Source organism: Mobula birostris, chromosome 17 (genome assembly GCF_030028105.1).
Source record: "Mobula birostris isolate sMobBir1 chromosome 17, sMobBir1.hap1, whole genome shotgun sequence".
NCBI classification, from domain to species: Eukaryota; Metazoa; Chordata; class Chondrichthyes; order Myliobatiformes; family Myliobatidae; genus Mobula; species Mobula birostris.
The window spans coordinates 23,804,840-23,817,532 of record NC_092386.1 but is presented as its reverse complement, the minus strand read 5'-3'; the positions used below and the strand labels follow the sequence as shown (position 1 = coordinate 23,817,532).

Here is a 12,693-nt window from a genome sequence, read left to right as displayed (position 1 = left end):
AAGTTAAAATAGAGGAAGCAGTGCCAATGCAGTCGTCGATGTAGCAAAGGAAAAGTGAGGGACACATACCAGTCTATTTATTATATTTAATTATTTATTACTATTTTCTATTACTATTCTATTACTATTTATTTCTATGACTATTACTATTTACTAATGGTAATATTACTATTACTATTTATTATTTATGGTGCAACTGTAATGAAAACCAATTTCCCCCGGGATCAATGAAGTATGACTATGGCTATGAGTAGGCTTGGAACATGGATTGTTCAAGCCAATAAAAAGGCAGACATAGCTGGGACCCATACGGGTGCCCATGACTACACCTTTAGTTTGGAGGAAGTGGGAGGAGCCAAAGGAGAAATTATGAGTAAGGACTAATTCCAATAGACGGAGCAGAGTGGTGGTCTAGCAGAATTAGTCCTTACTCTTAATAATTTCTCTTTTTTTAAAGAAAGGGGCTTCCTTTCCTCCACTATCAACTCTGCTGTCAAACGCATCTCTCCCATTTCACATACATCTGCTCTCACCCCATCCTCCCACCACCCCACTAGGAATAGGGCTCCCCTTGTACTCACCTACCACCCCACCAGCCTCTGGGTCCAACATGTTGTTCCCTGTAACTTCCACCACCTCCAACGGGATCCCACCACTAAGCACACCTTTCCCTACCCGCCTCTCTCTGCTTTCCGCAGGGATCGCTCCCTATGTGACTCCCTTGTCCATTCGTCCTCCCCCATCCCTCCCCACTGATCTCCCTCCTGGCACTTATCCTTGTAAGCAGAACAAGTGCTACACATGCCTTTACACTTCCTCCCTTACCACCATTCAGGGCCCCAGACAGTCCTTCCAGGTGAGGCGGCACTTCACCTGTGAGTCCGCTGGGGTGATATACTGCGTCCGGTGCTCCTGATGCAGCCTTCTATATATTGGCGCGACCTGACACAGGCTGGGAGACCATTTCGCTGAATGCTCTATCCGCCAGAGAAAGCAGGATCTCCCAGTGGCCACACATTTTAATTCCACATCCCATTCCCATTCTGATGTGTCTATCCACAGCCTCCTCTACTGTCAAGATGAAGCCACACTCAGGTTGGAGGAACAACACCTTATATTCTGTCTGGGTAGCCTCCAACCTGATGGCATGAACATTGACTTCTCTAACTTCTGCTAATACCCCACCTCCCTTTTGTACCCCATCTATTATTTATTTATTATTATTAATTTTTTTTCTCTCTCCTTTTTCTCTTTCTGTCCCCCTCACTGTACTTCTTGGCCACCCTCTGGGCTTCCCCCCTCTGCCTTTTTTCTCCCTCGGCCTCCCGTCCCATAATCCTCTCCTATCCCTTTTGCCAATCAACTTTCCAGCTCTTAGCTCCATCCCTCCCCCTCCTGTCTTCTCCTATCATTTCGGATCTCCCTTCCCCCTCCCACTTTCAAAGCTCTTACTATCTCTTGTTTCAATTAATCCTGACGAAGGGTCTCGGCCCAAAACGTCGACGGTACCTCTTCCTATACATGCTGCCTGGACTATTGCGTTCACAGCAATTTTTATGTGTGTTGCTTGAAATTCCAGCATTTGCAGATTTCCTCGTGTTTGCGTTTTTAAACTCACCAAGTGACACTAGTTTCTTAAACTCAAAGAGGACCGCATTACATATTCCTACGACCTCTTGCCCATTTTCTCTGCGATTTTAAAATTCATGGCACACTCGAGTCAAAAGACAGAGGAAAAGAGGCTGTGTATTTTCAAAAAGTTTAACACAATCACTGCATCTGATTTAAAAGGCCATTTGGGAATAAATGAATTCCCAAATAATCCTTTACTGGATTTAAACCCAACGTCAGGACCCCATTGTTTTCGTTTAAGTGTTTGCAAAGGCGGCAGCTTGTGGAGGAGCTCCCAGCCACTCTCCCCTCTCTCCCAGCCCCGCTGCCGGTTCAATCCCTCCCCTGTGCGGCTCACCATGATCACCGAGCCGCCGCACTCACCGGGAACCCCACCGCGCAAGGCCCGGGCCCCACCTTCACACACGGACGAACCTTCTGCTGTGGTACCGACCAACGCTCAAAAGTTCCTCAAGCACCGAATATGCGTCCTCCATGCGGCGAAACATTCCCCGCCGCCTCTCTCTCCCACCGTCCCTTTCTTCTCTGCTGCTCTCTCATTCCGTACCCTCCTACGCCATGTTGGTTCAAGTTGTTTCGCCCAACCACCGGCAGGGGGCGCCCGGTACGCATGCGCGGTGGTGCCCCGCTGCCCGGAACGCCGGGATGTGGATGTCACTGTTAACAGCTGAGAAGGTTGACAAAGCCGGGCTGCGACGAGTTTAACCGTGCATATAGCTTGTCAAATACGTTTAGACGCAGATTCATACTATATGAATTAGGAAACGAGATCAACAATTCACGTATCTGTTCTCAAAGCAATGGAGTGAGAACCTAATGAATTATTTATGTGCAAACATTCAACAGAAATGAAACCGAGCTACTGCAGGAATTGAAAATCCAAAAAACAAAACTGCAGCTGGTGGAATACAGCAAAAGGGCTGAAACACTGACAGGTGAGGCAGCTGTAAGGAAAGTGAAAGAGTTGCTATCTCAGGTCAGAGACCCTCCAAACTACTACTACATCGACTCAGGCCTAGGGGCCGGCGTCAGGCACGATGACGGACTCTCCACTTCTCCCTCTCCCTCATTGGTGTGTTCAGTTCATCTGCATTAGCTGCGCTACTGTCTTCTAGGAGCGTGTTGACCATAGTCTTCGGAGGGCGCCCAGGGTTCATCCTCCCGTGCTTGAGCTCCCATATGATGACTAGGCTGGCAGGTAGCTCGGGGTGGCGTAAACAGTGCCCCGCTAGTTGCAGTCTTCTCGCCTCGATTTTAGTGGTGAGCACTGGTAGGTTGTCATAGAGCTTGACGTTCGTCATGTGCTGTTGCTAACACATGTCAAGAGCATTTGTGTATAGCCACCATTTTCGCATAGTCTTGGTGAGTGTCCACGTCTCACATCCGTACGTGAGAATGGACTCTCTGACTGCTATGAAGATCCTCTTTTTAAGCCCTCTGGTCAGGTTCGACTTCCAGATTCCCTTCATGTCATTCATAGCCCTCTACGCCAGCGCCCTTCGTATCTTTATGTCCTTCTCCGAACTCATCATTCTTGACCCAAGGTACTTGTAGTCAAAGACTTTCTTAATGGTATCATTCTTTACAGTCTTGAGAGTACCTTCGTCACAATTAAACGCCAAGTACTCTGCCTTTTTGGCGTTTAGGTGAAGTCCAACTTTATTGCACTCAACTTCCACTTTTGTCAGTAGCTGCTGTGCTTCCTCCATCTGGTCAGAGAGCAGGACTATGTCATCTTCAAAATCGTAACTGGCCTGACCCTTGGTTCATCCTGGTTTTATGGTAAAACCAAGCTTGTCATGATCTTTGGTAACCTGTCGCAGAGCGTAATCAAGGACGATTATAAAGATGTAGGGTGCCAGAGTGTCTCCTTGCAGCACACCAGCTAGGAGTTCAAACACTGCTGTTTCTTCAAAGGACTAGGGAATTGAGAAAATAAAAGAAAAAGAGAAAATAAATCAGCTTTAAATTGCAAAGAGAATTGGGAAGGGATGGATAGGATGAAGAATATATCTGCTTGAGGCCAGAATATCTATGAAGATAAGCTGTTTGGAAGCCCTCTGTTTGGTTCGTAAATGAAGATAGTCGAAGAAGTAAAGGAGTGAGAACCAAGTGAATAATTCATGTGCAAAGATTCTCAGGAAAAGAAACTGGGCTATTGCAGGAATTGAAAATTCAAAAAGAACTGCAGCTGCTGGAATAAACCAAAAGCGTTGAATCACCTGCAAGTTAGGTGGCACCATGGAAAATGCCTCAGGTCAGAGATCCTTCAGCAGGACTGGAAAATTGAGAACACAAGTAGGTTCTAAATTGAGTGAAAGGAGGGAAGGGATTGATAGGAGGAAAGATAAATCTGTGAGAGAGTGAAGCCAAGATGGCAATGACAATATGCAGTTTGTGAAGCCTGATCAATGATTTTGTCATGGTCCGGATCGGGGTCTCTTCAAATTTACTTTGTTTATGTTACAATCCGGACCGTTGACTCCCTGTTTCCCTTTGGTTCCCTGTTTTCCCGTGTCCCTCGGCCTTGGTGATTAGAGGCAACTTACTCTCGGCTGAACCGATAGCTTATAGTCTCCGGCTTTCAGCTGTTCGGTGCGAGAGCATCTGCAAAGTCACCAAAGGTATGGTGTGCCAATGTCATCTGGCCGGAGCAAGCCTAGTCTCCGCCCAAGGCGAGTGCCGGTAATTCACCTTTCCTCACCGGAGCAACCCTGTCAAGTTACCTCACCAAAGCAAGCCTGCAAAGTTTCCTTACCGAGGTGGGTCTGTCAGTTAACCCACCGGAGGGAATCAAGAACAGCTGTCTACTGTTCCCGGGCCGAGTCGAGAGCTCACCACTACCCGGAGGCTCCAAGTCAAGTCCCAAGTCCTGGCCCTGGCGGCATCCAAGTACCAAGTCAAGTCCCGGCCCTGGCGGCATCCAAGTTCCGAGTCAAATCCTGGCCCTGGCGGTCTGTGATTCCTGTCCTATCCCCTGTCTGAATCCCTTCTCTGCCCCTCTCACCTCTAGCCCCCGTCTGCAGCCCTTGCCTGCACTTCAGTTTAGTTCTATCGCCGGAGCTAGATAGGTACTGTCTGGTGTTCTTTCATGTTGGTCTTGTCTTGTCCTCGCCTCCGTGGGCTAAGTCAGGCCGTCTTGCCGTTGCCCCGCAGGGGGTCATGAGTCCCGACCCTATGTCTTGTACCCAAGGAGGGGTCCTGACTCTGTGTTCTGTGTATGTGTCCATGGTTCCATGTACCTGCTCTCCTGAGACCGAGGCTCTGTTTTTCCATGTTCCTCCTCTCCCTAGCCCATGTCATGTACATGCCTGGTTCTGGAGTCCGAGCCTGGGGCACGACCCAGGTACTGGGTCCTTGCCCAGTCTCTGGCTCGGAGTCCATACCATGTCCTCTTCATGTCGCTGCTAGTTCTGGGATCCAATTCCGAGTCCTAGCCCAGACCCCTAGTCCCAGCCTAGTCGTAGTCCTGAGTCCTTGTCCAGTTCGCTATTCCTGCTTCTGCTTTGCTCTCCTGGTGTCAAACAATAAACTCAATTTACTTAACCTCACAAGATGTGTCTTGCATTTGGGTCCACCCTTGCTCCCAATGCCCCACCATTGCGACAGATTTGTGGTTTAACAAGGATAGTCAGATAGATTAAAAAAAACTAAAGCTGCATATAAATGTTATGAAATGCAGATCAGAGCTATTGCAGAGAACTAAAACCAAAAGAAGAATATAGAAGCAACACACACAAAATGCTGGTGAACGCAGCAGGCCAGGCAGCATCTATAGGAAGAGGTACAGTCGACGTTTTGGGCCGAGACCCTTTGTCAGGTCTAGTCCTGACGAAGGGTCTCGCCCCGAAATGTCGACTGTACCTCTTCCTATAGATGCTGCCTGGCCTGCTGCGTTCCACCAGCATTTTGTGTGTGTTGTTTGAATTTCCAGCATCTGCAGATTTCCTCATGTTTGAGAGAATATAAAAAATGACTACAATGAAGGTAGAAAGCATCAGTGGAGGGACAGAAACCAAATTAATTTTGCATATGAATAACCTTGCAGCAGAATAGGTCAGTTCTGCTGCAAACAGGGAAAAGAGGTTCCCTGAAATAGTTGAATCTTATATTGAGTCCCAAAGGCCGCAATGTTCCCAGAAATAAGACATGATCCTGTTGTTCGTTACCATGTAGGAACAGTGTAGGAGCCAACAGACAGATGGGCCAGAGTGGAGAATTAAAGATACGTGAAATCTGAAAATAATGGTGGAAGCTAAAGGTGAGCGTCTGAAGGAAGTGCAAACAGGAGGAAGTGAATTAAATGTTAAATGCAAGAAAAGGACACAGATGTAAAGAAAAACTGATCACCAGAAATACATGATAGAAGAGTGGAATTGCTATCTTCCTCTCTTTGACCCAGTTCTGATGAGGACTGCTTGACCTAAAGCAGTTCCTTGTTTTCTTTCTGCAGATTCTGCATGTTTTTAGTATTATTGATTTTATATTTTTTTAAATTCAGACCACTTTTTTAAAATTTACACAGTACAGTTGGTTCACTGAAATTCTTAAATTCAATTCAACTGAAGATTCTAAACGTGCCAAGGTGTTCCAGTTCTTTATCAGATTTCTTGAAACAACGTAGGTAGGTCAGAGTGGGATAGAGAATCAAAGCTACATGTAACTGGAAGCTCAAGGTCTCTTTTACAAACTGAACAGGGATGCTCAGCGAAGAAGTCGTTTCTTGATTTTTCCACTGAAGAGGAAATCACATGGTGAGCCCCAACTTTGAACTGTAAGTAAATGACTGTTTTGGCAGGAAGAATGAGAAGATGCCATGGGGGAAAAATAAGGAGTTGTCCTTTGTGGAAATAGAAGAGTGAAAAAATATTACAGAGGGAATAGCTCCTTCTAAATACTGAAGAAAGTGTGGGGATGATGTGTTTAGGGGTGGCATCATATTGAAAACTAGTGTACAATATCATGGGAGTGTGCTGTTTCTGTTTATTATGATTAAATTGCCACCATACACAGTGATAAGTAAAGGTTGAATAAGGTTAAGACTTTACTGCCTAAAGCATAGCAGAATGGGGGGAGATCTTATAGAGGTATACAATATGATGAGGGGTGCAAATGGGGAGAATGTATGCAAGCTTTTTTCTCCTGAAGTTGAGTGAGACTAAAACTAGAGATTATAGATTTAGGGTAAAACAAAATGAAACATTTGAGGGTAACCTGTGAGGGAGCTTCTTCACTCAGAGGTTAATGCAAGTGTGGAACAAGCTGCCATGGAAGTGGTGCATGCGAATTCAATTGCAACATTTAGGAGAAATTTGGATAAGTACATGGATGAGAAGCATATGGAGAACTATGGTCCAGCTGCGGATATATAGGACCAGGCAGAAAATCAGGCTGGTACAGACTCGATGGGCCAAAGGCGTGTTCCTCTGACTCTAGGACATGCAGTGCTCTATGACTCTGGTAGTAATATGTGGAATACAACCCTTGACGTCCTGCTTTTTAAACTGTTTCATACTCTGCCTGCAGGAGACCTTCTCTCTTTATCTCTATTGTCATTGGTATTGTTGAGGTCCCCAACCTCAAACTGTTTATCCTCACTATTCAAGATGTTGTGCAGCCATTCAGTGATATTTCTGACCCAGGTACGAGGGAGGCAGCATTCAATTCAGTAAGCTGGGTAACTTCTAATGCTTAAGTGAAGCAGCCTTCATTTGGCACCAACCATTCTAAAGACTCTGGCAATTTAGAGCCACGAAGATCAGAGGAAATCTTTATCTGAGAACAATTATTAGCTTAAGGGATCCAACTTAGAACGGGTTTCAGGAATGAGCAATGAAGGTTCCCCTCTCATCCCTTCTTTTCATCTGCTCTTCATCTCCCTTTGGTTTCCCTCTACCTTCCTTATCTTCCATGTTCCACTGTCATCCCCAACAGATTTCTTCTTCTTCAGCCCTTGGCCTCTTCCACCAATCACCTTCCAGTTTCTTGCTTCATCCACCTTCACCCAATCACCTTCCCTCTCATCTGGTCTCGCCTATCACCTCCCCGCTTGTACTCATTCCCCTCCCCCACCTTCTTTCTCTGGCTGTCCCCCCTTCCTTTCCAGTCCTGATCAGCCTGGGCCCTCCATAGATGCTACCTGACTTGTTGAGTTCCTCCAGCATTTTGTTTGTGGAGAAACAAAGATAATTATTCATGATAATGTTTCTTGACTGGCAAAGGCAGGAAATATGTGGTGAGCTTTCAAGGCTGCAGCTTTGACCACAGGAAAGTCTGGCTACCTCCTGAACCACTTCTCTTTTTTTTTCCAATCTTTTTATTAATTTCGAAGTATATAGACAAAACATAGCAATAATACAAATAGTAGGAGAAATATTGTTACACTTAGGAAAAGTAATTGTAAAATCAAATAGTGTAAGTTAACAAAGCTCCCAATCATGTAGAACTGACAACGGATAATACAAATCGAAAAAAAACTGAAAAAAAAATCATGAAAAAGAAAAAAAAACAAAACCAAAAAAAAAACAAACCCCATCCCCAAAGAAAAACAGAATTAATCAACTAAACTAAAAGACTTGGGCAAAACTAACAACTTAAAAATGGAAAAGAAGAAAACTTCAGTGTCGACGACTCCATTCCCCTCCAACAACAGTACAGAGAGATAAAACAAGTTTGGAAATGATCAAATTACATCAAGTGAAAATGCTGAATGAACGGCCTCCAAGTTTTTTCAAACTTAATGGAAGGGTCATAAACTGCACTTCTAATTTTCTCCAAATTCAAACACACCATAGTTTGTGAAAACCAATGAAATACCTTAGGAGGGGTAATCTCTTTCCAATTCAACAAAATGGACCTTCTAGCCATTAAAGTAAGAAATGCAATCATCCTTCGTGATGAAGAGGTTAAATTATTTCAGTCTATCATTGGTAGTCCAAAGATAGCAGTAATTGGATGAGGTTGTAAGTCTATATTTAGGACCGTTGAAATAATATCAAAAATATCTTTCCAATATTTCTCCAACAAGGGACATGACCAAAACATGTGGGTCAAAGAAGCTATCTCGCAATGACATCTGTCATATATTGGATTAATATAAGAGTAATAACGAGATAGTTTATCTTTGGACATGTGAGCCCTGTGCACTACTTTAAACTGTATCAACCTATGCTTAGCACATACAGAGGATGAATTCACCAACTGAAGAATTTTTTCCCATTTTTCAGTCGGTATATTAATCTCAAGTTCTCTTTCCCAGTCAGCTTTAATTTTATTAGAAGCATCAGGACATAAATTCATAATTATATTATATATAATTGCTACTACACTTTTCTGAGAAAGATTTAAATCTAAGATTTTTTCCAAAATGTCCATTGGATATGGGTGTGGAAAATTAGGGGAAACAGTAATTAAAAAGTTTTTAATCTGTAAATATCTAAAAAAGTGAGATCTGGGTAAATTATATTTATTAGAAAGTTGATCAAAAGACATAAAACAATTATCCAAAAATAAATCACGAAAAGATATTATACCTTTGGTTTTCCAATCAAAGTCCTGAACCACTTCTCGCTCAGTTTTTTCCTCTTCCTGTTCTATGCAGCTGATCTCCTTGTAGAGTGCCAAATTCCAGGCAGTGGCTGCCCTCCTTTGTGAAAGCATCACTCATACACTATTCACCCCACTGACACACAGCAGTTGTGGTTGAACAGGGCTCTTATAAGAGCCCGAGCCCACAGAATGCAGGTTTGTTCACAATGTGAACAATTCCCAAAGCCATATGTGGTTAATTTGTGTGACTGCACAAAATATTATGAACTGCTCTGCTTGCACACAGGAAAGACTGTAAGATATGCACCATTGAAAATCTGTCTCCATCAATAGCAGAAAAAATGGGCCTGGGTTCAAAGTTGTAGCAGACAGCTGTACTCAAAAGGAGATCCATACAGTGCCTTGTGAACCTCATTTTTTGTGCCTTGAAACAGCTTCCTATTTAATGTAAGGCAAAACAAAGCACAAAATGCAGGACATATTCAGCAATCAGACAGCATCTATGAAGAGTGAAGCGGAGTTCACATTTAACAGAGTTTCATCAGAACTTTGCTGTACTATTTGATAAAATATTTGAGCGAGTAAGGAGAAAAGGAATGAAGGATAAATACAAATGGACAAAAATTGTAACTGTGAAATATATAGTATGAAAAAAGCACAGTAAATGTAAGCACTGATAATTCTCGCTAAAATTCTGGTCATTAATAAATATGTAATTTATGTAGGGATAGATTTATTTGAAACCATTTTTGGGAAATAAATCGACATTTTATAGAAACATAGAAAATAGGTGCAGGAGTCAGCCATTCGGCCCTTCGAGCCTGCACCGCCATTCAGTACAATCATGGCTGATCATCCAACTCAGAACCCTGTACCTGCCTTCTCTCCATACCCCATGAACCTTTTATCCACAAGGGCCTTATCTAACTCCCTCTTAAATATAGCCAATGAACTGGCCTCAACTGTTTCGTGTGGCAGAGAATTCCACAGATTCACCACTCTCTCTGTGAAGTAGTTTTTCCTCATCTCGGTCCTAAAAGGCTTCCCCTTTATCCTCAAACTGTGACCCCTCGTTCTGGACTTCCCCAACATTGGGAACAATCTTTCTGCATCTAGCCTGTCCAATCCCCTTAGAAATTTATACGTTTCAATCAGATCCCCTCTCAATCTTCTAAATTACAGAGAGTATAAGCCTAGTCGATCCAGTCTTTGATCATATGAATGCCCTGCCATCCCAGGAATCAATCTGGTGAACCTTCTTTGTACCCCCTCTATGGCAAGAATGTCTCTCCTCAGATTAAGGGACCAAAACTGCACACAATATTCTAGGTGTGGTCTTACCAAGGCCTTGTACAACTGCAGTAGTACCTCCCTGCTCCTGTACTTGAATCCTCATGCTATGAATGCCAGCATACCATTCGCCTTTTTCACCGCCCACTGTACCTGCATGCCCGCTTTCAATGACTGGTGTACAATGACACCCAGGTCTCGTTGCACCTCCCCTTTTCCTAATCGGCCACCATTCAGATAATAATCTGTTTTCCTGTTCCTGCCACCAAAGTGGATAACCTCGCATTTATCCACATTAAATTGCATCTGCCATGAATCTGCCCACTCACCTAACCTATCCAAGTCACCCTGCATCCTCTTAGCATCCTCCTCACAGCTAACACTGCCGCCCAGCTTCGTGTCATCTGCAAGCTTGGAGATGCTGCATTTAATTCCCTCGTCTAAGCCATTAATATATATTGTAAACAACTAGGGTCCCAGCACTGAGCCTTGCAGTACCCCACTAGTCACTGCCTGCCAAGGAAAAGGTCCCGTTTATTCCCACTCTTTGTTTCCTGTCTGCTGACCAATTCTCTATCCACATCAATACCACACCCCCAATACCGTGTGCTTTAAGTTTGCACACTAATCTCCTGTGTGGGACCTTGTCAAAAGCCTTTTGAAAATCCAAATATACCACATCCACTGGTTCTCCCCTATCCACTCTACTAGTTACATCCTCAAAAAATTCTATGAGATTCATCAGACATGATTTTCCTTTCACAAATCCATGCCGACTTTGTCCGATGATTTCACCGCTTTCCAAATATGCTGTTATCACATCTTTGATAACTGACTCTAGCATTTTCCCCACCACCGATGTCAGGCTTACCAATCTATAATTCCCTGGTTTCTCTCTCCCTCCTTTTTTAAAAAGCGGGGTTACATTGGCCACCCTCCAATCCTCAGGAACTAATCCAGAGTCTAAAGAGTTTTAAAAAATTATCACTAGTGTGTCCACTATTTCTTGGGCTACTTCCTTAAGCACTCTGGGATGCAGACCATCTGGCCCTGGGGATTTATCTGCCTTCAATCCCTTCAATTTACCTAACACCACTTCCCTACTAACATGTATTTCCCTCAGTTCCTCCATCTCACTAGACCCTCTGTCCCCTACTATTTCCAGAAGATTATTTGTGTCCTCCTTAGTGAAGACAGAACCAAAGTTGTTATTCAATTGGTCTGCCATGTCCTTGTTCCCCATGATCAATTCCCCTGTTTCTGACTGTAAGGGACCTACATTTGTCTTAACCAATCTTTTACTTTTCACATATCTATAAAAGCTTTTACAGTCAGTTTTTATGTTCCCTGCCAGCTTTCTCTCATAATCATTTTTCCCTTTCGTAATTAAGCCCTTTGTCCTCCTCTGCTGGACTCTGAATTTCTTCCAGTCCTCAGGTGTGCTGCTTTTTCTGTCTAATTCGTATGTTTCTTCTTTGGAATTGATATTATCCCTAATTTCCCTTGTCAGCCACAGGTGCACTACCTTCCCTGGTTTATTCTTTTGCCAAACTAGGATGAACAATTGTTGTAGTTCATCCATGCGATCTTTAAATGCTTGCCATTGCATATCCACTGTCAACCCTTTAGGTATCATTTGCCAGTCTATCTTAGCTAATTCACGTCTCATACCTTCAAAGTTACCCTTCTTTAAGTTCAGAACCTTTGTTTCTGAATTAACTATGTCACTCTCCATCGTAATGAAGAATTCCACCATATTATGGTCACTCTTATCCAAGGGGCCTCGCAGGACAAGATTGCTAACTAACCCTTCCTCATTGCTCAATACCCAGTCCCGAATGGCCTGCTCTCTAGTTGGTTCCTCGACATGTTGATTCAGAAAACTAGCCCGCATACATTCTAAGAAATCCTCTTCCTCAGTACCCTTACCAATTTGGTTCACCCAATCTATATGTAGATTGAAGTCACCCATTATAACTGCTGTTCCTTTATTGCACGCATTTCTAATTTCCAGTTTAATGCCATCCTCAAACTCACTACTACTGTTAGGTGGCGTGTACTCAACTCCCACCAGTGTTTTCTGCTCCTTAGTGTTATGCAGCTCTACCAATATCAATTCCACATCCTCCCGGCTAATGTCCTTCCTTTCTATTGCATTAATCTCCTCTCTAACCAGCAATGTCTCCCCACCTCCTTTTCTTTCATGTCTATCCCTCCTGAATA

At 43.7% G+C, this 12,693-nt stretch overlaps 1 protein-coding gene across 1 annotated transcript in view; it reads right to left on the bottom strand.

Annotated features, from left to right (window-relative positions):
* LOC140211554 (adenomatous polyposis coli protein-like) overlaps positions 1-2,221 on the bottom strand; it is a 188,189-nt gene extending 185,968 nt beyond the window's left edge. Inside the window, 1 exon segment of the mRNA XM_072281384.1 lies at positions 2,047-2,221. The gene's annotated coding sequence lies outside the window, so the exon portion shown is untranslated.
* Between the last annotated feature and the right edge of the window lie 10,472 nt (positions 2,222-12,693).